This window comes from Dama dama, chromosome X, assembly GCF_033118175.1.
Source record: "Dama dama isolate Ldn47 chromosome X, ASM3311817v1, whole genome shotgun sequence".
In the NCBI taxonomy this organism is placed as follows: Eukaryota; Metazoa; Chordata; class Mammalia; order Artiodactyla; family Cervidae; genus Dama; species Dama dama.
The window spans coordinates 19,472,379-19,500,342 of NC_083714.1; the positions used below are offsets into that span (position 1 = coordinate 19,472,379).

The following is a 27,964-nucleotide window of genomic DNA, read 5'->3' on the forward strand; positions in this document are numbered from 1 at the left end:
GCCTCGACCACAGTTCCCAGCGGAGGCGCTCATGGCGCCACTGGATCCAACCGCATTCGCTCCACTCTGTCTTCCAGCCTCATTTGAATTCGAGTGGACACCGATATTAACCTGCAACTTAGTCTCTTTTCCAACTCCACCTCTTCTTTTATACATGGTCACATCCAAGGTGGGGATAGCTACAGAGCGAGAGATTGGTTGCCGCTTTGGGGGTGCGGCGACCGGGAGATTACCGGAATTAGTTCTTCCGGGGCGCGAGTACACACGGAAGTCGGGCTACTTCCGCCTTCCTTACTCTCCTGCTGAGTTCCTATTGGCTGCCTGTCTTAGACAGGCACTGACCTCGCAGAGCTGGAACTCCGGGCGAGAGGCGTGTGTATACCAGTGCGCCTGCGTTCGCTTGCGCGGCTTTTCAGAGTGTGCAGTTTTTCTCCGAGTTTTACCGCTTTTCCCGAAGGGGTTGAATAGCTGCCTTGGTTAGTGGCGAGGCTCGGCACAGTCAGTGGCTGTGCAGGGTGACGGTGTTTCAGTCTTACTTAGCTCTCAGTCTGGATCATATGGCAACGCGCGGTAAGTCACAGAGGTGCATGCAATTCATGACCAGGGAGAGGTCTCTGGGCTTGTTTCGCGGCTCTCCCTGGAGAGCCTGTGTCAGGGAGCTTGGGGTTGTGTATGGCTACGTATGACATCACCGATGCTGTTTGGGGTACATTTGATCTCTCTGAGCCATTGGCTAGGATTGTGGGTGATGGGATATTTGATCTGAGTGGATTTTGCGAGTCATAGTCCAAAGCCTCTAGGATATGTGTGCCTGTATGCGGGGATATGCATTTTTGGAGCTTTCGCTCATTTGAGTCCCTGGGTGCAGATCTCTGTGTAGGCGTCTGTGGCCCAGAATGTGAGATCTCTGAGCTTTTGATTCTGTGTCCCAAGTTGTGATGGCTCTGAGCTGCTTTGAGGAGGGATTTGTCTTAAGGTGTCAACTATCAGCTGCTTGGGGTCTGTGCACAGGGTGCAGGTTTTCCATTTGTCTGGGGAGTTTTATCTTAAGGTTGTATGATGTACTGAGTTACTCAAAGTTCTATCTTTCTGCATAGGGGTTTCTGTATTAGGTTAGTAAGTGTCCGGAGTGGTTCAGAAGTCAGTCTCCGTGATGTGAAGTATCTGTGCAATTCTCATTTGTTTCTGTCTTGAAGACCTTGGTCTGTTTTGAGGCTCTTTGTCGCAGTGCGTTTGGTTTCTGTCATGTTTGAGGGTCTGAGACTCGAGTTGTGAGCTCTCTGTGCAGATATTCAGTGACCTGTTTTTTGTGTCTCTGGGTATCTACCTGAGCTATTTGGAGTCGTTTTGTTAGAAATAAAGCCTCTTGTGTTCTTGGCTGTAAGGTCTCTGTCCAGGAACTGAGGAGTTGGAAGCTGGCAGATGTAATTCCGAAGCCTGGAACCTGACATGCTGTGTGTTGTTGAGCGTGTCACTTATCTCCTGGAATCTCAGTATGTATGAGAATTAATACAGTGGGGCCAGTGTCCGCCTTGGAGGGTACCTCTGCATGTTAGCAGTGTGTGTAAAGGGTCTGGCTCCCGACTGTCCTTCAGCAAATGTTTTCTGAGCACCTGTCACATACCAGAGCACTCTTTGAGGAGTTTGTGACTGGACAAAATGGACCAAGTCTCTCATTTCATAGACCTGGTAGTCAGTAAGTAAATCAAGGGTGGCAGGCACTATGAAGAAAGATAATTCTAGATCAGGGGACAGGGTATGTGTAGGTATGATGTTATTATTTTATTCAGGATAATGAGGGAAAGTCTCGCTGAAAGATGGCAATTAAGGAGAGATGTGGAGGAAGTGAGGGAGCAGGCCATGGGCTTACCTAAGGGAAGAGCATTCCAGGCAGAAGGAACATAAATGCAACAGTCCTGGCAGGGAAATCTACTTGACGTGCTTCTGAATGTCAAGGAGTTCTGTGATGCTCTGGGTTTGGCATGTTTCAATGGGCTTAGCACTCATTGAAAAGGGTCTGGTGCTGCTGTCTCTGTTTCTCCCACAATTTGTGGTCATCCACATTTCACAGATGAAGGACTCAAGGCTGCAACATGTGCCCTGCACCTTCTCTCTTAGCTATACCTGAAATTAGGAGTGAAACCTTCTGGTCCATGATGAGAGACAGAGAGCTTGAGTGTACCAGCTGCAGGGATGACAGCATCCATGCTGAATGTCAGCCAACTAGCGGATATCAGTTATAATGTGGGAATTGTGCCTCATAATGTTTCTACTCTTGATGGAGAGCAGGACTTAAGAAGGAGAAAGCAACTGGGGCAAAGGAGGGAGGCAGGAAGGGGAAGCTGGAGGACAACGAGAAAATAAAAACTAATGGCTTCATCACATTGCTTGGATTTGGCCCATTTTACCTTGAGTAACTGATTATATTAGAATATAGTCACATTTTCTCTGTCCCTACCCATTTTTTCCCTCCTTTCTCTTTTGTTCCAGGTATACCACCTGGGCCTGGAGATTTCTGTAAATTTTTCAACTACAAGCTCAGTTTTTAAATAGATTATCTGTTTCTTTTTGGCTGAACTTAGTTAGTTCCTTTCTTTCACCAAAATTGCCAGATGTAGTTATGTAGAATTATTCACAGAATCCTTTTAATTTCTGTGGGATCTGAAATCTATTTTACTCCCAATATTGGGAAGTGTTGTCTTTAGTTATCTTGCTTTTTTTTTTGGTCTATATGAGTAGCAGTTTATGAATTTGTATTGATCTTTTGAAAGAATCAGCTTTGGGTTTTGTTGATCATTTCTATTTATTTTTCTCATATCTGTTCTGATCACTATTTCCCTTATTTTGCTGACAGTCTCACTACTAAAGGGGTTTAATAAAGTTCCTGAGAGTTTCCCAAGCATAGTGAAAAACAGCAGATTCTAGAGCACTATTGTCGCTGCAGTGAGCTGCATTTTTTTTTTTTTTTTTAGAATTCCTCAGTTTTGATTGACACGGACAACTTGTCTAGGCACTACCAGAGCAGAGGAATGGCCTTATTTTGCCTCCTGCCAGGCTCTGTCTCCATTGGGAACATGTGTAGGTGACAGGGGTTTCCTGCCTTCTCTGATGCACAAACCCAGGACCCGCAGTCTAGGAGACTCACTGACATGCTGTCTGCTGTGCTGAAGAGGCTCTCAGACCATCATTTCTACAAAACATCCTAATTCCAGTCTTGCCAAGCCTCTATCTGAAAGATTTCTGAAGAAATCAGATTTCTATTTAGTGTGCATTTCTTTGATGTAAGATCAATTTGTGTTATGTGGTAGCTGTTATTCTACATATTTTGCCATAGCTGTTGGATCTTACCCTTGACAAAATAAATGCAGAACACACTGAGTTTTCCACAATGCCTCCAGGCCCGTGGTTCCCTTACTGCTGGGCGATACTGAGAAAGTTACATAGCATCTCTGTGCCTTCTTCCTCCATTAGCCGCATAGAAACACTAGCTTGGAGTAAATTTAACTACTTCCTGGGGCAGTGTAGAACACTAACCATGTTAAGACATGGGAAATTGTCAGAACAGTATGTGCCATATGGTACATTCCCAGTCAATTTTAGCTGTTGTCATTACTGTAGTTAATATTATTTCTGTTCCACCTTTCCCTGGATAGTGTTCCAGGGGCACAGTGTCAAGACCACCTTGACTCACCGCATGGACTTTGCAGTATCACTTCAGCTCTTCAGGGCCTTAAGAACGGAGTGTATGAGGCCTGGGGGAAGGTTTTTTTTTGTTTTGTTTTGTTTTTTTTTTTTTTTTTTTTTTTAAGCACAATGAGTATTTGCCTCTTTTTGTGAGGATATCGTGAAGCCTAAATGCAACACTGAGGTTTCATCATGTGCTCGTATGGAAAAGCTTAGTGCATATTCTCTATGAAATTACAAGTCTAATGATGCCTTCATATGATCTGTATAGTGACAGGAAATAAGTGATCACTGGACAGTTATAGAATATGAGTATATAAAGTTTTAAAAACCTTATAGAGGGAAATTTAAAGGCCGAGAAACCTCATCACACAGCTATTTTTTTTTTTGGGGGGGGGGCATTCTTTTTATCGAGTCTAATTCTCCTGTATCAAATTCTGAAAATCTGAATCTGATCAAGATATGAAAATATTAGTAGTTAAACTTTCATCAGTAATGCTTTATTTCTTGCATAGTTTTCACATTGCTAATGTTAGTCTGTTTCTTATTTCTTCTGCTAATATTCATGATTTTTAATCCAAGGGTGATGGTATGGATATTTTCTGAGGTAAATTATGAGGAGATTGTCAGCCATGTTTTTGGATGGAGAGTCTGAGAATGGGGCACAGGTGCTAGAGAGCAGAGTTGGGGTGGGAAGGGAAAAGGATGGGGGCAAGGACAGGGGTAGTGAGTACAAGCAGAAAAAGGAAGTGAAGAGAGGCAAGAAGATAAGCTCACCCTTCTGAACCGTGGTTAGCTCTCCATATGTACACATATAATAAAGTCTTTGAGTATTCATCACAACACTATGAGGTAAGCATTTTTAATACTATCATCCCTTTTGGCAGCTAAGGAAGCAGAAACATGAGGTGGTAAACAGGTGAATGAATTTGCCCAAAGTCACCTCCCTAGCAAGAGCTGAGTCAGATTGGTGCCCAGGCCAGAGAGGAACAGAGACGTGTTGTATCTGACCCCCAATCTGGAATACATTGCAGTGTCTAGTGTACTCTGGATCAAAAGGCAGATCAATGTGTCCATCCGCAGGAAACTTTACTGTGTATGGATCTGTGTATGGATTGAACACAGTGTCTCCTAAGTGCATGAAAGACCATGGGGTGTCATGTCAGCATGCACACATCACAGAGAACAGTTCCTGGTCCAAATAACAGATACAGTATCATGAAGACATTAACTCCCCTATCTCATACATTTTAAAAATGAAGAGAACAGACCTGGAAGGCAATAGACTGCATATTAAGTTTTTTTTTTCCTCTCAAGGGTGACATTCTAGATAATTTCCAAATAACCTTTTTTTAGATTTGAAAAAAATATTTATTTTTCATTGATTGACTATTATTTACAGTATTGGTTTGATTTCTGTCATACATCAACCAGAATTAACCGCAGGTGTAGGTGTACATATGTCCCCTCCCTCTTGAATGCCTCCCACTTTCCGCTCATTCCTACCCCTCTAGGTTATTACAGAGCCCCCATTTGAGTTCCCTGAGTCATACAGCAAATTCCCATTGACTATCTATTTACATATGTTAGTGTATATGCATCCATGCTATTCTCTCCATTTGTCTCACCCACTCCCTCTTCTCCCCTACCCTTGTGCATAAGTCTGTTCTCTATGTCTATGTCTCCATTGCTGCTCTGCAAACAGGTTTATCAGTACCATCCTTCTTGATTCCATATATATGCATTAATACACAGTGTTTGTTTTTCTCATTCTAACTTACTTCACTCTGTATAATAGGCTCTGGGTTCATCCACCTCCTTAGAACTGACTCAAATGCATTCCTTTTTTTCTATGGCTGAGTAGCATTCCATTGTATATATGCACCATAGCTTCTCTGTCCATTCCTCTGTCGATGGACATCTAGCTTGCTTCCATGTCTTGGCTACTGTAAATAGTGCTGCAGTGAACACTGGGGTACGTGTGTCTTTTTTGGCTTTGGTTTTTGAAGGGTATATGCCTAATAGTGGGATTGCTGGGTCTTATGGTGGTTTTAGTCCTAGTTTTTTTTTTAAGGAATCACCATACTATCTTCCCTAGTGGCTGTATCAATTTACATTCCCACCAGCGGTGTAGGAGGGTTCCCTTTTCTCCACAACCTCTCCAGCACTTGTTGCTTGTGGATTGTTTGATGACGCCCATTCTGTCTGGTGTGAGGTGATATCACATTGTAGTTTTGATTTGCATTTCTTTAATAATGAGCTTCCCTGGTGCCTCAGAGAGTCTTCCTGCAGTGCGGGAGACCTGGGTTCAATCCCTGGGTCGTGAAGATCCCCTGGAGAAGGAAATGGCAATCCACTCCAGTATTCTTGCCTGGAAAATTCCATGGACAGAGGAACCTGACAGGCTGCAGTCCATGAGGTTGCAAAGAGTTGGGCACAACTGAGCGACGAACACTCTAAAAATGAGTGATAGCGAGCATCTCTTAATGTGCTTATTAGTCATCTGTACGTCTTCTTTGGAGAAATATCTGTTTAGGACTTTTTCCCACTTTTCGACTGGGTTGGTTGTTTCTCTGGTATTGACTTGTATGAGCTGTTTCTGTTTTGGAAATTAATACTTTGTCAGTTGTTTCAGTTGCTATTATTTTCTCCCATTCTGAGTGTGGTCTTTTCACTTTGTTTATAGTTTCATTTGCTATGTAAAACTTTTAAATTTAAATAGTGCCCACTTATTTATTTTTGTCTTTATTTCCTTTATTCTGGGAGGTTTGTCGTAGAGGATCTTACTATGATTTATGTCATACAGTGTTCTGCCTATGTTTTCTTCCAAGAGTTTTATAGTTTCTGGTCTTACATTTTGGTAGTCCATTTTGAGTTTATCTTTGTGTATGATGTTAGGAAGTGTTCTAATTTCATTCTTTTGCACTTAGTTGTGCAGTTCTTCCAACACCCCTTATTGAAAGTGATGTCTTGTTCCCACTGTATTTTCTTGCCTCCTAAGTCAAAGATAAGGTGTCCATGTGTGTGGGTTTTTCTCTGGGCTTTCTGTCTTGTTCCATTGGCCTATACTTCTGTTTTTTTGCCTGTAACTTATTGTCTTGAATGTAACTTTGTAGTATAACCTGAAATCAGGTAAGTTGATTCCTCCAGCTACAGTCTTGTTTCTCAAGATTACTTTGCCTATTCAGGATCTTTTGTGTTTCCATATGAACTGTGACATTTTTTGTTCTAGTTCTATGAAAAACACCATTAGTAATTTGATAGGGATCACATTGAAGCTGAAATTCCAATACTTTGGCCACCTCATGCGAAGAGTTGACTCATTGGAAAAGACCCTAATGCTGGGAAGGATTGGGGTCAGGAGGAGAAGGGGATGACAGAGGATGAGATGGCTGGATGGCATCACCGACTCGATAGACATGGGTTTGGGTAGACTCCAGGAGTTGGTGATGGACAGGGAGGCCTGGTGTGCTGCGATTCATGGGGTCACAAAGAGTCGGACACAACTAGCAACTGAACTGAACTGCACTGAATCTGTAAATTGCATTTGGTACTATAGTCATTTTCACAATATTGATTTTTCTTACCTAGGAACCTGGAATATCTCTCCATCTGTTTATGTCATCTTTGATGTCTTTCATCAAATTATAATTTTCTGTATACAATTCTTTTATCTCCTTAGGTAAGTTTGTTCCTAGATGTTTTATTCTTTTTGTTGCAGTGGTGAATGGACTTGATTCCTTAATTTCTCTTTCTGATTTTTCATTGTTAGTATATAGCAATGCAAATTATTTCTATGTATTGATTTTGTATTCTGTGACTTTGCTAAATTCACTGATTAGCTCTAGTAATTTTCTGATAGTATCATGGTTTTCTATGTACAGCATCCCATCATCTTCAAACAGTGAGTGCTATACTTCTTTTCTGATCTGGATTCCTTTTCTTTCTTTTTCTTCTCTGACTGTTGTAGCTAGGACTTCAAAAACTAGTCTGAATAACAGTGGTGAAAGTGGACACCATTGTCTTGTTTCTGATCTTAGGCAGAATGCTTTCAGTTTTTCACCTTTGAGAATAATATTTGCTGTGGGCTTAATATATGTGGCCTTTACTATGTTGAGGTAGGTTCCTTCTATGCCCATTTCTTGAAAAGTTTTAATCAGGGCCAGTGCCCCCACAGACTGAGGGGTCCACAGGTAATGATTTTAGAACCCGATACCACTTGATTTATGCTGGGTGACTCTGCAAACCCTCCAACCCCTTTTACAGATACAAACACATGCAACAGCACAGCAGAAATTGTGAGCGTGTCTTTGTCTCCTGAGGTAATTGTAGATTTGTGGACTCACTACCCAGAGTTGTCACAGGCCATCCTTTGCTCGCAATTCTTGTCCTGGAAGGGGCACCGCACAGATGCGTGGACCAGTCTCCCCTAGTCTGTGGACATCTCCTGCCTCCTCTACTCATTTATAGACATCTCATGTTCTTTTGCCTTCATCTCCATGTCAGCTGGGGACTGGGCTCATGCACACACACGCAAACACAGGTGATACAAGCACACACCTGTACACATGCATGTGCAAGGCACAGGGACACAAACAGGGAACAAATGTGTCAGTACCTGAGGAACCAGTGGTTCATATGAAATACAGTAATTTCATATTTCTTATAGGAAAATCTCCATTCTGATCTTCAAATGTGAACAATACAGAAGTCCAACTTCCATGAAAGAGTGTTCAAGCCTAGATTTTGATATAAGAAATACAAAGAACTCCATATTTCATGAAAAAACAGTGGTGCACCTATTTTCATTTGTGAAATAGAGATAATTCTGATGCCACATTGGTGCTCCATATCTGAAGAAAACCAAAGCCATGGTTTTCATCTGTGAAATATAGAGATTTCTATATTTGATGTAAGGATCACCACCCAGATTTTCATATATGAAGTATAGAAAATATGATATTTCATGTAAGAAATTCAGCATACAGATTTTCATAAAGTGAAATACAAAATTCAATATTTCATGATATAAATTCAGCACTGACAGTTTCATATGTAAAATATAGAGAATTCCATTTTTAACTGAGTAAAGTTTCACCCTGATTTTCATATATGAAAATCCATGGCTGATTCATGTCAATGTGTGGCAAAAACCACTACAATATTGTAAAGTGATTAGCCTCCAACTAATAAAAAATAAAGAAAAAAAAGAAATATGCAAAATTATTTATTTTAGGTGGTAAAATCGGTGCACAGGTTTTGATATCCAAAATATACATAATTCCGGATTGCACATGGGTAAATTAGCACCCAAGTTTTCATGTGTGACATACATAATGTTCAGTATTTCCTAGAGGAAACTTTGAGCAGAGATTTTCATATATTCCATATTTTGTGGTAAATGGGTGGCCAGGTTTCAAATGTGATATATAGAGAATTCCCATTTCATCTGGGAAAATTGGCAACCATATTTTCATATATGAAATATAGAGGTCAGTGTTTTTTTTGTATGAATATCTGGGATGGGATTTCCTTATATGAAACTTGAAAAATATCTTACATCATGTATGAAAATCTGTTCACTTATTAATATATGTGAAAAGTAGAGATTTCATATTTCATGTAGGTATAATTTTTCCCAGTGTTGTATAATGTGAAATATAGACAGTTATATATTTGTGCAATAAAATCTTAATTTAGATGTCCATATATGTAAAGTACAGAATCCCATGTATCTGTATAGCAGAAACACCTTTCCTCCAATTATCATCTGTAAAATATACAGAAGTTCATATTTCATTTAGGAAAACTTCCAATGTGATGTCCACATGCAAAACACAAAATTCCTCATTCACAATTCAGAATCTATGCCTACAAAACCCATGCTAATATTTTAATATGTCAAGTTTAAGGAATTTCGTATTTGGTGTAGAAAAATGAATGTCTATATTTTCAAATGCTAAACACAGAAAAGTCCATATACCATGTAGGAAAGTGTGCAACCAATATTTATAAATGTAATATGAAAAATTCAACAATTCATTTGTGAAATATAAAGAAATACATATATTGTAGAACACACAATGCCCATATTTTCATATGTGAAATATAGATTAGTCTATATTTAAATCAAGGACATACAGATCTTTTATATGAAATATAAAGAGTACCACACATCATGTAAGACAACCTCTATCAAGATTTTTATTTGTGAAATGTACACATTTTGTATTTCTGGAATGAATATTTCCTTCTGGAATGAATGTTTGAACTATAGAGGATTGCATATCTCTTGTCAGAAAATTTAATTGAGAAATTCATTTATGAAAGTAGAATTTCATAATTCAGCAGGAAAATGTATGCTCAAATTTTCCTATGTGAATAATACAGGATTCCCTATTCATGCAGGTAAATATGTGCACATATATCCATATGTGAAACATGGAATATTCCATATGTCATGACGAAACATATACAGCTAGATTTTCAAACATGAAATACAGATTTCATGCTTCATGTAGAAAAATCTGCACCCATATTTTCATGTATGAAATATAGAAAGTTACATATTTCCTGTAGGAAAGTCATCATTCAGGCTTTCCTATATGAAATATAGAGAATTCCTTATTTTAAGCAGGAAAACTCAGTGAAGCAGGTCTAACTCAGTGAAACTAAGCCATGCCGTGTGGGGCCACTCAAGACGGTCGGGACATGGTGGAGAAGTCTGACAGAATGTGGTCCACTGGAGAAGGGAATGGCAAAGCACTTCAGAATTCTTGCCTTGAGAACCCTATGAACAGTAGGAAAAGGCAAATTGATAGGATACTGAAAGAGGAACTCCCCAGGTCGGTAGGTGCCCAATATGCTAATGGAAATCAGTGGAGAAATAACTCCAGAAAGAATGAAGGGATGGAGCCAAAGCAAAAACAATACCCAATTGTGGATGTGACTGGTGATAGAAGCAAGGTTCGATGCTGTAAAGAGCAATATTGCATAGGAACCTGGAATGCTAGGTCCATGAATCAAGGAAAATTGGAAGTGGTCAAACAGGAGATGGCAAGAGTGAATGTCAACATTCTAGGGATTAGTGAACTAAAATGGACTGGAATGTGTGAATTTAACTCAGATGACCATTATATCTACTACTGTGGGCAGGAATCCCTTAGAAGAAATGGAGTAGCCATCATGATCAACAAAAGAGTCTGAAATACAGTACTTGGGTGCAATCTCAAAAACGACAGAATGATCTCTGTTCGTTTCCAAGGCAAACCATTCAATATCACAGTAATCCAAGCCTATACCCCAACCAGTAATGCTGAAGAAGCTGAAGTTGATCAGTTCAATGAAGACCTACAAGATCTTTTAGAACTAACATCCAAAAAAGATGTCCTCATTATAGGGGACTGGAATGCAAAAGTAGGAAGTCAAGAAACATCTGGAGTAACAGACAAATTTGGCCTTGGAGCATGGGATGAAGCAGGGCAAAGGCTAATAGAGTTTTGCCAAGAGAATGCACTGGTCATAGCAAACACCCTCTTCCAACAACACAAGAGAAGACTCTACACATGGACATCACCAGATGGTCGTCACTGAAATCAGATTGATTATATTCTTTGCAGCCAAATATGGAGAAGCTCTAAACAGTCACCAAAAACAAGACTGGGAGCTGACTGTGGCTCATATCATGAACTACTTATTGCCAAATTCATACTTAAATTGAAGAAAGAAGGGAAAACCACTAGACCATTCAGGCATGACCTAAATCAAATCCCATATGACTATACAATGAAAGATTTAAGGGACTAGATCTGATAGACAGAGAGCCTGATGAGCTATGGACGGAGGTTCGTGACATTGTGCAGGAGACAGGGATCAAGATCATCCCCATGGAAAAGAAATGCAAAAAGGCAAAATGGTTGTCTGAGGAAGCCTTACAAATAGCTGTGAAAGAAGAGAAGCGAAAAGCAAAGGAGAAAAGGAAAGATATACCCATTTGAATGCAGAGTTCCAAAGAATAGCCAGGAGAGATAAGAAAGCCTTCCTCAGCGATCAATGCAAATAAATAGAGGAAAACAACAGAATGGGAAAGACTAGAGATTTCTTCAAGAAAATTAGAGATACCAAGGGAACATTTCATGCGATGAAGGGCTCAATAAAGGACAGAAATGGTAGGGACATAACAGAAGCAGAAGATATTAAGAAGAGGTAGCAAGTATACACAAAAGAACTGTACAAAAAGATCTTCACGACCCAGATAATCACGATGGTGTGATCACTCACCTAGAGCCAGATATCCTGGAATGTGAAGTCAAGTGGGTTTTAGGAAGCATCACTATGAACCAAGCTATTGGAGGTGATGGAATTCCAGTTGAGCTATTTTAAATCCTGAAAAATGATGCTATGAAAGTGCTGCACTTAATATCCCAGCAAACTTGGAAAACTCAGCAGTGGCCAGAGGACTGGAAATGGTCAGTTTTCATTCCAATCCCAAAGAAAGGCAATGTCAAAGAATGCTCAAACTACCGCATGATTGCAATCAGCTCACACGCTATAAAGTAATGCTCAAAATTCTCCAAGCCAGGCTTCAACAATATGTGAACCGAGAACTTCCAGATGTTCAAGCTGGTTTTAGAAAAGGCAGAGGAACCAAAGATCAAATTGCCAATATCCACTGGATCATCGAAAAAGCAAGAGAGTTCCAGAAAAACATCTCTTTCTCTTTTATTGACTATGCAAAAGCCTTTGACTGTGTGGATCACAATAAACTGTGGAAAATTCTGAAGGAGATGGGAATACCAGACCACCTGAACTGCCTCTTGAGAAACCTATATGCAGGTCAGGAAGCAACAGTTAGAACTGGACATGGAACAACAGACTGGTTCCAAATAGGAAAAGGAGTACGTCAAGGCTGTATATTGTCACCCTGCTTATTTAACTTATATGCAGAGTACATCATGAGAAACGCTGGGCTGGAAGAACCACAAGCTGGAATCAAGATTGCTGAGGGAAATATCAATAACCTCAGATATGCAGATGACATCACCCTTATGGCAGAATTTGAAGGTGAACTAAAAAAGCCTCCTGATGAAAGTGAAAGAGGAGAGTGAAAAAGTTGGCTTAAAGCTCTACATTCAGGAAACTAAGATCATGGCATCTGGTCCCATCACCTCGTGTGAAATAGATGGGGAGACAGTGGAAACAGTGTCAGACTTTATTTTTGGGGGGCTCCCAAATCACTGTAGATGGTGATCGCAGCCATGAAATCAAAAGGCTGTTACTCCTTGGAAGGAAAGTTATGACCAACCTAGATAGCATATTAAAAAGCAGAGACATTACTTTGCCAACGAAGGTCCGTCTGGTCAAGGATATGGTTTTTCCAGTGGTCATGTATGGATGTGAGAGTTGCACTGTGAAGAAATCTGAGTGCTGAGAAATTGATGCTTTTCACCTGTGGTGTTGGAGAGGGCTCTTGAGAGTCCCTTGGACTGCAAGGAGATCCAACCAGTCCATCCTAACGGAGATCAGTCCTGGGTGTTCATTGGAAGGACTGATGCTGAAGCTGAAACTCCAATACTTTGGCCACCTCTTGCAAAGAATTGACTCATTGGAAAAGACCCTGATGCTGGGAGGGATTGGGGGCAGCAGGAGAAGGGGATGACAGAGGATTAGATGGCTGGATGGCATCACCGACTCGAGGGACATGAGTTTGAGTGAACTCCGTGAGTTGGTGATGGACAGGGAGGCCTGGCATGCTGCGATTCATGGGGTCACGAAGAGTCAGACATGACTGTGCAACTGAACTGAATTGAACTGAATCTGCATATAAGTTAAATAATCAAGATGACAATATTCAGGCTTGACGTACTCCTTTCCCAATTTGAACCAGTCCGTTGTTCCATGTTTGGTTCTAACTATTGCTTCTTAACTTTCACACAGATGTCTCAGGAGGCAGGTAAGCTGGTCTGGTATTTCCATCTCTAAGAATTTGCCACAGTTTGTTGTGACCCACACAGTCAAAGGCTTTAGCTTAGTCGACAGTTTGCTAGGATACCTATTTAAAATATCTCTTTTCTCTTTGCAGTCTTTTTGTAGTTTGCTTATCATGTGCATCACATTATGGTTTAGTACTTATTCAATAATAGAAATGTTTTCCATCCACTGTGTCTTTGTGGAGCGGATTTCTAGATTGATAAGAAATTTTGAATTTTGTTTTCATCTGTATCATTATCAAATAACCCATCTTTTCTTAAGCAGCTGCTTTCTGGGTTTGAGCGACCTGTTTAGTGGGGTGATCTTTGGGAGACAGATGGATATATAGCAGTACCAAGTTGAGAGAAGAAAATCAATATTATGAATAAATGGTATTCTCTCAAAATTTGTATGCTGAAGACATAACTCTCTGTACATTATATTTAGTCAAAATGCGAGTATTGTCATTTCTTCTGACCCTGTTTGGAAATAGGGCCTCTAAATAGGTAGTTGGGTTAATACCACTGATTCTTTATAAGAAAAGGAGATCAGTCACAGACAACACAGAGACATTACTGTGTGAAGACAAAGCCAGAAAATTCTGGACTGACACAGTCCAGAACAGAACAAATGTCCTGACTCTTTGGTTATTGATTTTATCCCCAGAAGCTTGAGAAAACATCTTTTTAAGCTACCTGGTATGGTTCTCATTGTTCTGGCAACCCTAGAAAACTAATACACCCACTTCCTCTTGAAAAGAGGTTTTCAGTTTCAAATGAGGCCTCCTTTTCTTTCCTAGGTTCTCATGGAAAGGAAACTGGTAAGGAAATCTCTAACATGTAAACTGATGATCCTCACAGATACTTAACTCGCCCTGAGAGTTTTCAGTGTTTCTTTAGAGATTCAACTAGGCTACAGCTTGTTCCTATTTCATGGGTAAAGTTGCCTAGGAAGTACTAGAGTGAGCATCATTTACAGTAAGTGGTAGAAGAAAATAAGCCTATCATGAAGGCAGCCCTGCCTCATAAAATACAGTCCTCTTCTTTCATCTGTAAGAGAGAAGTGACCAAGGCATTTTGCCTATTGCTTTAGTAATGTCACAGAGTTGTGATGTTGTAGCAAGCATGCCTCCCTAAATCTCCCCTAAACAAGACACTAGGCTGTAATAGCCATGGGGAAGCCTAGAGGATCACAAGCCCTCCCAAAGCGGTGAAACCACCTGGGCTTTTCCCCCAGAGAGTTTTCGAGGTGTGTTAGTGTTACCTTCTCCATGGTAGAATGTGTAGTCTGTGGCCGCCACTCTTATGACCAGTCCTCTGATTTCCTGAGAACCCCAAGAGACCACCATTCCTACTTGCAAAGTCTATATCTGAAAAAAAAAAAAAAAAAGGAATGCAATCCAGTCCAACTGAAGGTCCCCAACCCACGGAGATGTACGGGGTCCTCAATCCCAACAAGGGCTGTACAAGCAGCAAAACCACAGTTCCAGGCAACCTCAGCATTAACACCTGCAGCCATGCCAGCGATATGTCACAAGTTCTGCTCTTAAACAGTGCAGACTTTAAGTCCTCTATGAACTTGAGAAATTGTGCCAACAAGATCTCTTGACATCCATCTTAGCCAAGCCTAAAAGACAGACTTGGTACTGTAGCACATTAGGCCAAATGCATGATCAACTGAGAATATTTGTATGTTAGAGTACCAGGTACAGGATATTGAGGAGAAGATGTACACTGAGAGTGAAGTCACGTAAAAATCTTTTATGCCAGTTTCAGAGGGAAACTATTCATCTTCCAGATGATCCAGTCTATAGGATTCAAATCACTATTAATATTCAACTCATCCACAAGGCAGTGCAGGGTCCCTCTGTGGAACTTAATAAAGAAGTTCCCATGCAAGCCTGTCTGCAGCCTCTAATTTCCATTCCTCAAATGATTTCATTCAATCAGCAGACAGTTCAAAATATGGACAATGGGCAGATGATGAAGACTGCAAGAACAGGGCATCTTTCCAGGGCAGTGAACACAGGTTGATGAAAAGATGGAGGAAAGATGGACCGGAGAATGAAGGGGAGATTTAAGAGCTAGGATCTGGCTTTTTGGGGTGGTGGGAGCTGCTCCAGATCTGCCTGCAAGCTTTGGGGACATATTTCAAAATGTAATAAACAATGTGGTCTCTGACCTCAATGAGCTTTGACAATCTTAATGCTTCAGCATACTAGACTAGACCGACTGCAGTGCAACAGCTTAGACATTCAGGAGATATTCTGTGGGAAGGGGGCGGTTACTTAAAGGAGACTTGCCCGGTCACACTTGTTCAAACAGTGTGAATACTTAATAGAGTTGGAGCCGGGATTCACCTATATATAGACTCTTCTCTTAAGCATATTTCAATTTCAAGATCATAACGAGATAACCATCTATCTGGGATTTCATTTTCTTTCTCATTGAATACTTCTCTACTTATACAACCGGAAGATAGCACTAACTTTGATGTTACATTTTTGTATTAGGACTTTTCTCTCACTTTTCCAGCTGTACCAGTTGTGCTAAATGACTTCCTACCACTAAAGATGGTAATTCCTCCTGCCATACAAAAGCCTCTCAAATGAAAAGGCAGATAGAATGCAAAAGCACAGACAAGCCAAGTTTCTGAGGATGGTTTGCAGTAAAGAAAGGCCAAGGGAAAGTAGGTCATGAGTTGGCTGATTGACACAGTAGTGTCATTATAGAATCCGTGGCATCAGAAAGAGACAAGTGGCACTCAAAGATGCAGAACAGCCAGGTATATTCAGCAGCGGTGTGGGCTCAGTGGAGTCGCCTCCAAAGACTGAGTGTCCCGCCTTTGTTCTGTATATGTTTTATACACCGTAAATTTCCTGCTCAAATGGCTCAGATCCCTCCCTTCCCCAGGTAGCCCTAGTTCCCAAGGAGGTAACCAGCAAGCAAGAGTTCAAATATGGAAGCGGTGATTGATGAGCAGCAGCTGTTAACACAAGATGAACGAAGGGAAAGCAAAAGTTTGTTACTTTAATTGGGGGCTTTGACTGATTTTTATCTCATTCCCCTCTCTTGATGTTTTGGGTGCATCTGCAGCTGTCAGAGAACATCATCATCCAGAACTGGCTGGTAGCCCTTTAAAAGCAACAACTAGGTGGCTGTTCTCCATTCAACAACTGTTTCTATGAATGAACCCTGTTACATTTTTTTATTAGGACGGGTATGAAGCAGGAAATAAGCAGACGTTGGTGAGTATGACTATGACAATCCCAGTTATTGTTTTAAGCAGAAACATTGTCTGAACCAGAACATGGGCAATCTTCCTGATATTTTTAGTTATGTCTGTCAGAACTTTTCCATTGACACCTGTTTGGATACAGCAGTCAGTTTGGTAGAATTTCCCACAAGCTTCTCCTTCCTCCACTATTCTATTTTTATAGATGGCAGTCCTCATCTGGGATTGTTGCTGTGCCAACAGTTCCAGCACAGTTGTGATTTCATTAGTTATAATCTCAAGTACCACCTGCAGTCGATTTATTTGGTTGAGAATGAAAATGGGAGTCCTGTATCCCCAACTCCCGTCTTGTGCCTATGTGGCCAGACCATAATACTGGGTTATCTGTTGGGGGGACACTCATCTTTGCCCCAATTTTGTTTTCCTCCTAGCTCAAGGAATCATTTTTCTCTATGACTCAGGTTGTCACAAATTGGGAACACCTCGGGGCTGCCATAAGTCTGGGTTTGTGAAGGAAAGATGCTTCCAATATGGGCTAATGCCTGGGATTGCAAGAAAGGGATTAGCATCAGGTTGATTTCCTGTACACTTTTGCTCTAGAATCCCAGAAGTGGAGTTGAAGGGAGTGCAAGTGTGATTTCCATTCCCTCCTTTTTGGGGAGCCCAATACCAGGTTGGGGTCCCTGGCCTCCACGGAAGTTTCTTGCAGGTGTCATTATAGACCAGGGCTCTTCTGTATTTTGTTTTCTCTGACCCAGGTATAATTTATCCCTTCTTGGCTTAGGCATTCTTTGCCTACTGTTTCTGTGGATAGGGTCCAACTCTGAATAGCACCCCTGCCCACCTGCTAGTTGTTCGATTCCATTGGAATAGCAGAAAGGCATCCAATGCAGTATACTTCCAGGGCCATGTTTTACACATCAGAGCCCCTCCACAAACCCAGCAGCTAGTGACATTTAATTCTGGGGCCACCTCCTTGGCTAGATGGATAAAAGGATTATTTCCAATAGTGGGCATTTCTAACTTATCTTTGAGGGAGGCTTGAAGCTGGTTGTACATTCCAGAGGACCTCGTCTTTGGACCTGATGCCAATTAGTCTGGCTTGGTTACTTGGCCCTTTAACCAAGAGGTTGACCACCTCTTGGTCTGGTTCTTTCTTAGCCTGGTCTTGCCCCCTCCCCACCCCCTACATCTGACATCCCAAAATGAGTCTATCGAGTCCAGCAGGTCATCTGTCTTGGAGTGCCATAGCACGTTAGGCCATTCATACTGTGGGCTCTAATTTCTCCCTCCCAGTAATGCTTCCCTTCCCTAGTGCATGGGAAAGCTGAACTATAACATGCTATTGGTTTGTATGTATAGTCAGTGAATCCTTGGTCCCATTTACCCTCATGGTAGAAAGACTCCATACATTTAGAACAATCATCCTAACTCTCAGATGAGGAAGGGATTTTACAACTTAACAGAACTGTAAGGCAAAAATACGCTGTTTTCATATTTAAGTTGATCACAGTAGCAGGAGACTCCAAAAAACATGAACTATGAAGAAATAAGCAAAGCAGCGAGAGAGTTTTTGGATACAAGTCCACTCTTGGGGAAAGAGTAAAGCCCTATTCCAAAGAAGATGAATAGGGGGAGTCCCAGACCAATTAATAACGAATACATCTGCCTTTTGTTGGTCCTATTCATTCCTCAAGCTTCAGCTGTGCATTTATTGAGCAACTTCCAGGGGGGCCAAAGCAGGGCTTTGGGGTGCTTGTTTCCTTCGCAAGGTCAGGCACAGGGCTTCCTCCAGACTAAGGGTCGTTTCCCACTTCTCTTGGCTATCAGTCGGACTTGCAGGTTTGACTCTGGAGTAATGGATCCAAGCATCTGTTCCTGCCACCTTGAGATCAGTGGGGGTAGTTAAGATTACAGAATAGGGCCCTTTCCACTTGGGTTTTAAAGGCTCTTTTTGCAATTCTTTACCCATACTCGGTCTCCTGGTTGGTGAGGATGTAGTGTTATGCCTAAGGAAATGGGTATTCTATCAATTATCCATGTATATATTTGAGAGATTTTGTGTCCTAACCCTTATAGCTGCCTATATAAGTCCAAGTTCCCCAGTTCTCTGGTGTCTCCCCTTAAGTTGACTAGCGGGGGTGGTCGTCCATACAGGATTTCAAATGGCAAAAACCCTCTCTCTGCCCAGGGTAAACACCTCACTTTTTAAGAGGGCCACAGGCAACATGCCTACCCAAGATAAGCTGGTCTCCTAACATAGTTTTCGTAAGGTCTGTCTGAGGGTTCAATTCACGCGTTCCACTTTCCCTGAGCTCTGGGGATGGTAGGCAGTATGCAATTTCCACTGGGTTTTCAAAGGCTTTGCCACCTGTTGTTCTGCATCGGCTACAAATGCCGGTCCTTTTTCTGACCCTATGGTCAGCGGCATGGCATATCTGGGGACAACGTCTTTCAGGAGTGCCTTGGTTACTTGTCTTGCTTTTCCAGTTCGGGTAGGAAACGCTTCCACCCAGCCTGAAAAGGTGGAGATAAAAACTACAAGGTATCTAAATCCTTGATTTGGGGTGATTTCAGTGAAACCTGCTTCCATATCCTCAAAGGGGGATAGTCCACAATGTGTCCCTGCCGACCTACTAGACCCCTGGCGAGCATTTTTTTGTAAACAGGTTACATATCACTGGGAGACAGAAGAACAGAGTGTGGGGAAGTGAGCAATGAGATAGTATGGGCCTAGCAAAGTCTCTAAGGCAGTCTTGCACATATGGGTCAGTTCATGTTGCTGGTGCACCAGCTTGTAGGCAAGTTGTTCCAGAACGCAGACTCGTGGTCTTGTGTGAGCCACTATCCCATCTTGGCTTTGGTTTCTGCTTCCTTTTTTATCCACTTTTCCTCCTCGGGAGAGTACCTGGGGGCAGCTGGTATCTCTAGGGCTCACAGAACTTTTGATCTGTCTGGCAGCTGCCGCTGGGCAGCCTCTGGTGGCTGCATCAGCGTGACTGTTCCCTTTGGCCACCCATCACCTCCCTTCTGTTGGCCTTTGCAGTGGACAGCTGCCACTTCCTTTGGTTCCCATAATACTTCCAGAAGTTTCAGGATTTCGACTTAGGTTTTGATCCCTTTCCCTTCTGCTGTAAGGAGTCCTCTTTCCTTCTACAAGGCTCGGTGGACATGTAGAGTAGCAAAAGCATACCGCAAGTCTGTATAGGTATTGACTTGCTGCTCTCAGCTGAGTTCTAGTGCCCTGATTAATGCCCGTAACTCCACTCTCTGCACTGACCATCCTTGAGGAAGTGCCTATCCTTCCTCCACTTCAGAGTCAGACACTACAGCATACCCAGCCATCTTCTTTCTGTTTTCCATGAAGCTGCTACCATCAGCATATAGGACCAGGTCTGGGTTGTGGAGTGGCTTGTCAGTCAGGTCTGGTCTATTAGAAAATACTTCATCTAGTAATTCCAAGCAATTATGTTCCAAGGGCCCTGCTTCTTTTGGTAGGAAGCTAGCTGGTTTTAGAGTTCATACAACTTCCAGTTTTACCTGTGGATGTTCACATAGTAACTCTTGATACTGAGTCATCCATGCATGTGTGAGCCAATGGTGGCCTCTGCTATCCATCAGGGTTATAACTGGGTGTGTGAACTTAACATTTAGTTTTAACCCAACATTAGTTTGTCAGCCTCCCTCACTAGCAAGGTAGTGTCTGCTACTGCTCAGAGGTAGGGTGGCCATCTATTTAGACAAGTAAGCCACCGGTCTTTGCCAAGGCCTGAATTTTTGGGTCAAGACTCCCAAGACCATTTTGTACTTTTCTTGAACACAGAGATTGAACTCTCCGGTTACACTGGGAAGCTCTAGGCCTGAGGCATTGGAGACTTTGGTCTTAATTGTTTGAAATGCCACCTCTTGGCTCCCATTCAAGGGGAGCCTTTTCCTCTCCTTTCAGGGCCTCATATATGGGTCTGGCCAGGTCTGAACATTCAGGGAACCATATCCTGCAGAATCCTGCTACTCCCAGGAGTTCATTGACCTTCTGGTGAGTGGTAGGGGGAGGGTTGGCGCAAACTGCTTGTTTTCTTTCAGTTCCCAGCACTAGCTGTCCCAAATGATGTTAAAACCTACATATTTGACTTGTCTTTTACAGATTTGTACATTTTTCTTTGATACCCGGTACCCAGCTTCCATTAACAAGGAGACGAGGGCCTTTGTTCCTTCTAGGCATCGAGCCTGTGTTGTGCTCAATGACCTCTTTCAGCAGGACACAGTCTAACTCCTGTCCAGGAAAATTCACGAACTCAGTGGCCAAAGCTCCACTGAAGAGAGTAGGGGAGTTCTTGAAACCCTGAGGAAGCCTCGTCCAAGAGAGCTGTTCATTGTTTCCCATGTGTGTTTTCCCATTCAGGGGCAAATAGTGGTTGGCTGACAGGTGCAAGCTGGAGGTAGAAAAAGGCATCTTTCAAATGCGAACAAGTAAACCATTCAATTGTGGAAGGGATCAGTCCTAGTAGGGTGTACAGTTTAGGCACTGCTGGGTGCAGAGTAATTTTTGCCTCATTTACAGCTCTTAAGTCCTGATCCAGATGGTAGTCAGGCCTCCCTGGCTTCTTCACAGGTAGTAGTGGGGTGTTCCAGGGTGACTGGCATTTCATCAGAAGTCCGTGTTGGAGTAGTCTGTCTAAATGAGCCTGGATTCCCAGCCAGGCCTACGGGGAATCTGATACTGTTGTAGTTTTACAGGCTGAGCTCCTGGTTTCAGATCAATCAGGATGGGAGCAAGGGGTTTTGCCAGACCCGAAGCACTTTCATTAGCCCAAACTTGTGGATACTCAGTCTCTGATTGAGGAGGAATGGTCCCTTCTCCTGGAAGGAAGAAATACAGGCACCATTCTACTTCTCACCTTATGGCAAGAGTCATAATCAAGGAGGAGGATGGGCCAGCTAGCTTTAGGTGAGGTTACCCATCAGCAGAAAAGGAAATCTGGGCCCCCATCATAGCAAGCAGGTCTCTTCCCATCAAGCAAATAGGGCAAACAGGGCAGATAGAGGAATTCGTGCTCTGCCTAATGGCCCCCCAGTCAGCATTGTCAAGGACTGCAAAATGGCCTGCAGGTCTGGGTGCTTGTGCCCACGATGATGGCATTTTCTTTTCCTGATAAGGGGACTATCTCCTGGGTGACCACAGAATGCTCAGTGCCAGTGTCCACCATAAAGTCCACTGGATGGCCCCCTCCTTGAATTCTGACCATGGCCTCTTGGGGACCCAGTTGGAGAGATTCCAGTCCCCTCTAGTTGGTTTCTGCTTGAGCTAGCCCGATCAGACTAGTGCTGGGTGGCTCGGGTTGATACCGGCTCTGTGGGCCTGCTGCTTTGGTTTTCTTCTCAGGGCGCCTGGGGCACTCATTTTTCCAGTGTCCCTTTTCCTTGTAATAGGCACACTGATCGTGGCTGAGGGGAATTGTCCTTTTCAGATCTGGGCCCCTTGCCTTATGGTGTAGTCCCACCATGAGTGCACGCTTTGGCAGACCAGCTGCCAAGGGTGGGACTTTTTGCTTCATCCATTTTTTGCTATTTGGTTGTGATTGACAAACACGTTGTTGGCAAAGCAGTTCTGTGGCATTTTACCTGCAAACCCTTCTAACTACTGTAATTTTTTTTTTTCAGATGTCCGATGGGGCCTGTCCCTCAAAGGCTAAATTTATCATCTGTTGACTTTCAGGTGTTTCAGGATCAAAAGGGGTGAAAACCCAGAAGGCCTCACACAGCCTATTGCAGAAATCAGCCAGGCTTTCATCTGGTTCATGTAGCATCTCAGTGGTCTTAGCCATGTTAGCAGGCTTCTTAGACCCATCTTTTACCATCTGTGGGGGGAGGACCTCTGAATATCTCTCCAACTGGTTGCTTACCCCCTCAGTATTGGGGTACCAACGAGGCTCTTCCTCTGGGAAGTTCTCCCAAACCCAGTTCTCCACATCTAACTGGGCCCCTGGGGTATTATCCTGGAGCCATTTTCTACCTTTGTCATGACTCATTGGCGTTCCTTTGTATTGAACAGAGTGAGCAGATGCTGCAGGCAATCTCCACAGGTCAGGCGGTGGGTCTGGAAGATGGAATATAAGACACCAATCACTTCTTGGGGCTTTTCAGAACGTGAGGGGGTGTGCTGTTTCCAGTTAAGGAGATCAGTCATGGAAAAAGGCTGGTAGTAAAAAACGGGTCAACACAGCAGAAACTGTGAGCTTGTGTATGTCTCTTGATGCAATTGTAGATTTGTGGAACTACTGTCCAGAGATGTCACTGGCCATCCTTTCCTCGTTCCTGTTTTGGACAGGGGTGCCCCAGAGATACATTGACCAGTCTCCCCAAGCCTGTGGATGTCCCGTGCCTCCTCTTCTTGTTCCTCCAAGTCTCATGTTCTGTCACCTTCATCTCTACATCTGATGTGGGCCAAACACATGCACACACACAGAAACACATGCAAACACAGGTGACACAAACATACCTGTGTAAACACACACGAGGAAGGCACAGTGACACAAACACAAACAGAGAACACAGGTGTTTCGGTAGCTGAAGATGCCTGAGTCCAGTGATATGGGAGATGGCATCAGTAGGCACCTTGTCCTGCCCTTTTGGGATCCCTGTCCATTTCTTCCCCCAGATGTTCAGTATTATCACCAGCCAGCCTTAAGTCATTTCAGGTTTTACCTGTATGGTGGTGGTGACAGAGAGGTCAATCGGTGGATGTGGAAATTCACAGAAGACCCCAAATTCAGCACAAAAGTGCCAAGGGACAGTGAAGAGAAACCCATTCCAACTGGTGGTGCTTTCCAGGAGGAAGGGCAGGACTTAAGGACCCAGGAGAATCTTAAATTCAGTGAGCAGCAGGAGGCCTGGGAGTGGCCAACCTGGGAAAAGATGATTCTGACAAAGGTGCTTGATTCACCCTGCCTCTATCAGAATCACCTAGGACTCTCTCATCTTGTAATCACAGCTTCTTCGAGTAATGCTTGGACACACAAAGTCCCCAAGCCTCCAGTCTCAGCTTGTCACTTGCTACCAGTATGCCCCAAATCCAGGCTCCACATCCAGCCTGCATGAGCCTGAGCATCTCCTTTTGGGAAAGGAGAGTGTCCCAGCCTCTGCATGGCTGTCCCTTCAGGGCCCACCTTTGATCCCTTCACAGCCTGTGTTTCTTTCAGGCAAGATCTACCTCTCTGGGAAATACTGCATGAGGTCGACCCACAGGTCTTCGCTGATTATCTGCTGGCAACACGAACGAGGTCAGCATGGGGCTCACAAGGACCCGAACACTTCATGAACAGCGAAGAACTCCAACACAACTCGCCAATTCTGCAGAGGCCCAGAGCAACCCCATCTCAGCTTTCCTGTTTGATCCCGGGCTGTTGTGATCCAACAACCAGTTGAGGCTGCTGGTTTCCAGCCTGCGGGTTAGAGCTCCCCTTTTATAAACCCAGAACCAGTGGCCTGGAGTGCAGTGACACGGTGTATATCCTGGAGGAAGACAGGGGAGGCAGGGCAGGATCGTGCAGGAGGAGCATCCACTCCCTTCCCCACCCACCCACACCACCCTGGGAGGCAGGTTGTATCAGTGATGTCAAGGTAGTACTCCTTAATGATCACTGTGTTCCTGAAGTAGGGTTTGCTCCGAAAAGAGCAGCGGTTGGCAGCGGTTAGCGGGACCAGAGATGCCTCAGTTCCTACACCTGCCAGGACCAGGAGGAGGGGAAATGTGCAAGTTTCTAGGGTCTGCAGCTTGCCTGCAGTGCAGGCATCAACAGCTTCTGCCTCTCCACTCAAGTGCTCTCACCGCATCAGATGATCCCCCACTTCTCTGCCCAGCTCCCCTACCTGTCCTCATTCTCCTTCATTGACCTTCAAATCCATCATGTAGCTAAGCAAGATTTCGTCTTGTTCACTGATCATGACGAATAGTTGGCCGTTGTTCACAGTCCAGCACCGGTCAAGAAGCCAGTCATAGCACATTCCGTGCCAGGTAGAGCTACAAGCAACAGGGCTAGTCTGGGATGGAACAAGTGAGAGGGTAAGAGGCAGAACGCCTAGGGGCCTGCAAACGGAAGAAATAGGCTGCAAGTGTCACAGATTTTTTTATCTTTCTCTTAAGCGGCAGGAGAAAACAAACTACAAGTGTCAGAATTTATTTCCCTTCTCTATACAAAATTAAAAGGAGGTTTCTTTTACAATTCTGTGTTGTCATGACAACACCTGGTTCCACCTGAACTTAACTTTCTCAAACCTTGAGCTAACCAATGCATTTTTCTTATGGAAATGTTTTTCTTAAGCTATGCTAATGAATTATGTATTTACCCTAGACTGCCTGTCTTCAAATTGGTTCCACCCAAGGCTCAGAACCAAAGATGCCTCAATAAACCAGTACGTTTTACTCATACAATTTTTCTCCTAATCTGTGTTAATAAGACAATGCATTTGCTTGGAAACCTGCCTTTTTTCAAGATTCATGTCAGTTGTTTTATGGCCCAGGATGACTCAACTTGTGCCAATGTTTTCTCAAGATGCATGTTGTGGTAGGGAGGCCTGGTGCCACTCTCTTAGGGTTGAGATATTTCCTTTCTCTAATTAGCAGACAGTATCTGCTAAAGACTAGCAGGGGGGCACTCTTTCTGCCCCCTTCTGATGTCTATGTAAGAAGCTTTCTCTATCTCTTTTATACTTTAATAAAACTTGATTACACAAAATCTCTGAGTGATCAAGACTTCCCCTCCTCTCCAGGCCAAGAATCCCAGCCTCTTTCATGGTTCAGCAACAATATATCACAGGGATACTGGAACAGGCATCTGAAAGCACTCTGGGCACTCATGCTTGCCTGCCCGCCCCACAAATGTCCCCAGCCAGTGCCATAACATCAGACATGCTCACGGCTCTTGGTCCCCTGTGGTCTTCAGCGTCTGAAGGTGTCTGCATTCGCCAAGGGAGGGTCGGTTTCTGACCACTTCTGATCTCTGACTGGCCTGTGTGTGCTAAGTAGTGGCATGTCACTGCTTAGAACGTCAGGAACTGCAGTCCCTTTGGCACACCTTGTCTGCGGGCAAGTGTGTGTGTTGTGTGTGGGTATGTGTGTGTGTCTTTGTGTGTCTGTGTGTGTTTAGCAAGAAAGCCCTGGGTCTCTCACCTGCTCCCTTTCTTCACAAAGGTGTGTCTGGAGTCATCTGGCACTCATAGCATACCACACAGCAGTCCCTTCCAGCGCCACCTTGGGTGTGGAAAACCTTGTGCTTCTGCACTGCACTAGTGGGACTGTCTCTGTTATGTCCTGGGATTATCCACAAATACAATAATAAACCTCTGGGAATGCTACTCTGGCTTAATGTTTCTGGTCACTTCTGATATAGAATCCCCACCCCCGGGTACTGCTCCTCTTCAGATGCAGGCCAAAAGGACTCACCCAAAGTAATGGCTTAGACACCTACAGGTGTTTTGGCCATGCCTGATTTCTGCTTCTGCCGTATCTTTGGACCTCCACACCCCCAGCACCCAGTTCCCTCGGCCACCCCACTCCCTGCATGTGCCCTTGGCAAATCTCTGAGCCATGTGACCCTTCCTCTGACGGTTGTTTCACCTGATACAAATGTAGGCCCTGTGGTCTTTCACATTCCCAGAGTTAAACTCACTGCCTGAAGGGCCGCCAGTGACTCCAGCCCCTCCAGTGTGGTCCAGTAGGTCACTCGGGGTTCCTGGCCTTGCACGTTCCTGCTCCTCTGGCTTCTCCTCTGGCTCCTGCGAGGACAACTGCTCCTGCTCCACGTCTGCCACCACCTCCACCTCCTCCGTGCTGTCTTCTTCCACCAGCAGCCTGACATCTTGCCCAATCCCCGCCATCTCTCCCTCTTCCAGGGCCTCATCTTCCTTTCTTTGCCTCCACACTGAAGAGAGCCGCCTCCTTACTTGGTGCACCACCTGGTGCCTGCAAGGTCCCCGACGCCCCCACCTTGAGGGCAGGCCCCAGGGCCTCTGTCCCCTGAAGACTTGGCCTCACAGCTAAGAAGATCCAGTGTCCCTGGGTGCTCCTGCCAACCACTGGCAGCGTCACTCTGTGGCCCGAGCTGGTGCAGCTGTGAAGGGGTTGGACGTGACGACACAGTAGGTGGCCTGCACAGCCGATGCAAATGCTGCCATCACCCAGTGGCCATCACTGCCTCCTTCTGGGGGTGCCCTGAGACTGAAGAATGTGGTGGGGAACCACCTGGAGCAAGGTGCACAGGCCGGCCGGATTGCCCAGGCTAACGGGTCCCCTAGGCTGCTGGAGCTGTGAACCACTCCCAGACTGCTGGGCCCAATCTCAGCCATTGGCAGAGAGGGTAGTGGGTGTCATGCTCCAGGGACAGGCCCCTAGCCCAAAGAAAGTCACCTCGGTCCCACCCCCTCCCCCCAGGGCCCTCCCTCCCCCAGCTTCCAGGACTCCAGCAAGCCACCTGACGCCTCTGCTTCGCTGAGTGCCTGCCTCCAGGCACATTGCCTGTCTTCCATCTGGCAAATCCCAGGTGCAAGTTGCCATTTCCTTGGCCTCCAGAAATTCAAACCATGAATTCCCACTTACATATCTGAAAAGGACACTCCTGTGTCCCACAGGACCTTTAACCTCTGGGTGCTCTCCCAAAATGTTCAATGAAAGCGGGGGCGGGGGGGTGGGGGGCAATGTGCCTGGATAATTTCCTCCATTGAGCAGAGAGCCCGATGTGGTCCGGATTCCACACTCACACCCTGTCTCTCCTAGGATGCCTGGGGATTCACTCTGAGAGCCCACCTTAGCATGTCATTTGTCTCACATGGTGCCAATATACAACACACCTGGAGAGGGAGTGTGCTGGCTGACAGGCTGATCCTGGGCAGTACTAGCCAGGACTTTCCCAGATCTCCTTCTCACGTGTGTGGAACAATCTGCAGTGAAGCAGGCTCTCATTCCAATCCTCCTCCTTCCAGTCTCTTCCTTTTTCTGAAAGACCCCAGCCTCTTCAAAATCGGGGGTCCTGCCCTAGCCTCGTCCAGGATTTCCACATGGTAGCCAATATACCACAGACTG

General features: G+C 44.1%; 1 long non-coding RNA gene across 1 annotated transcript; it reads left to right on the top strand.

Annotated features, from left to right (window-relative positions):
• Positions 1–337: 337 nt before the first annotated feature.
• Positions 338–26,010, top strand: LOC133051746 (uncharacterized). The gene is made up of 3 exons (XR_009691916.1): positions 338–570; positions 24,087–25,299; positions 25,657–26,010. It is a non-coding gene; the product is annotated as an uncharacterized LOC133051746 (long non-coding RNA).
• Positions 26,011–27,964: the final 1,954 nt, after the last annotated feature.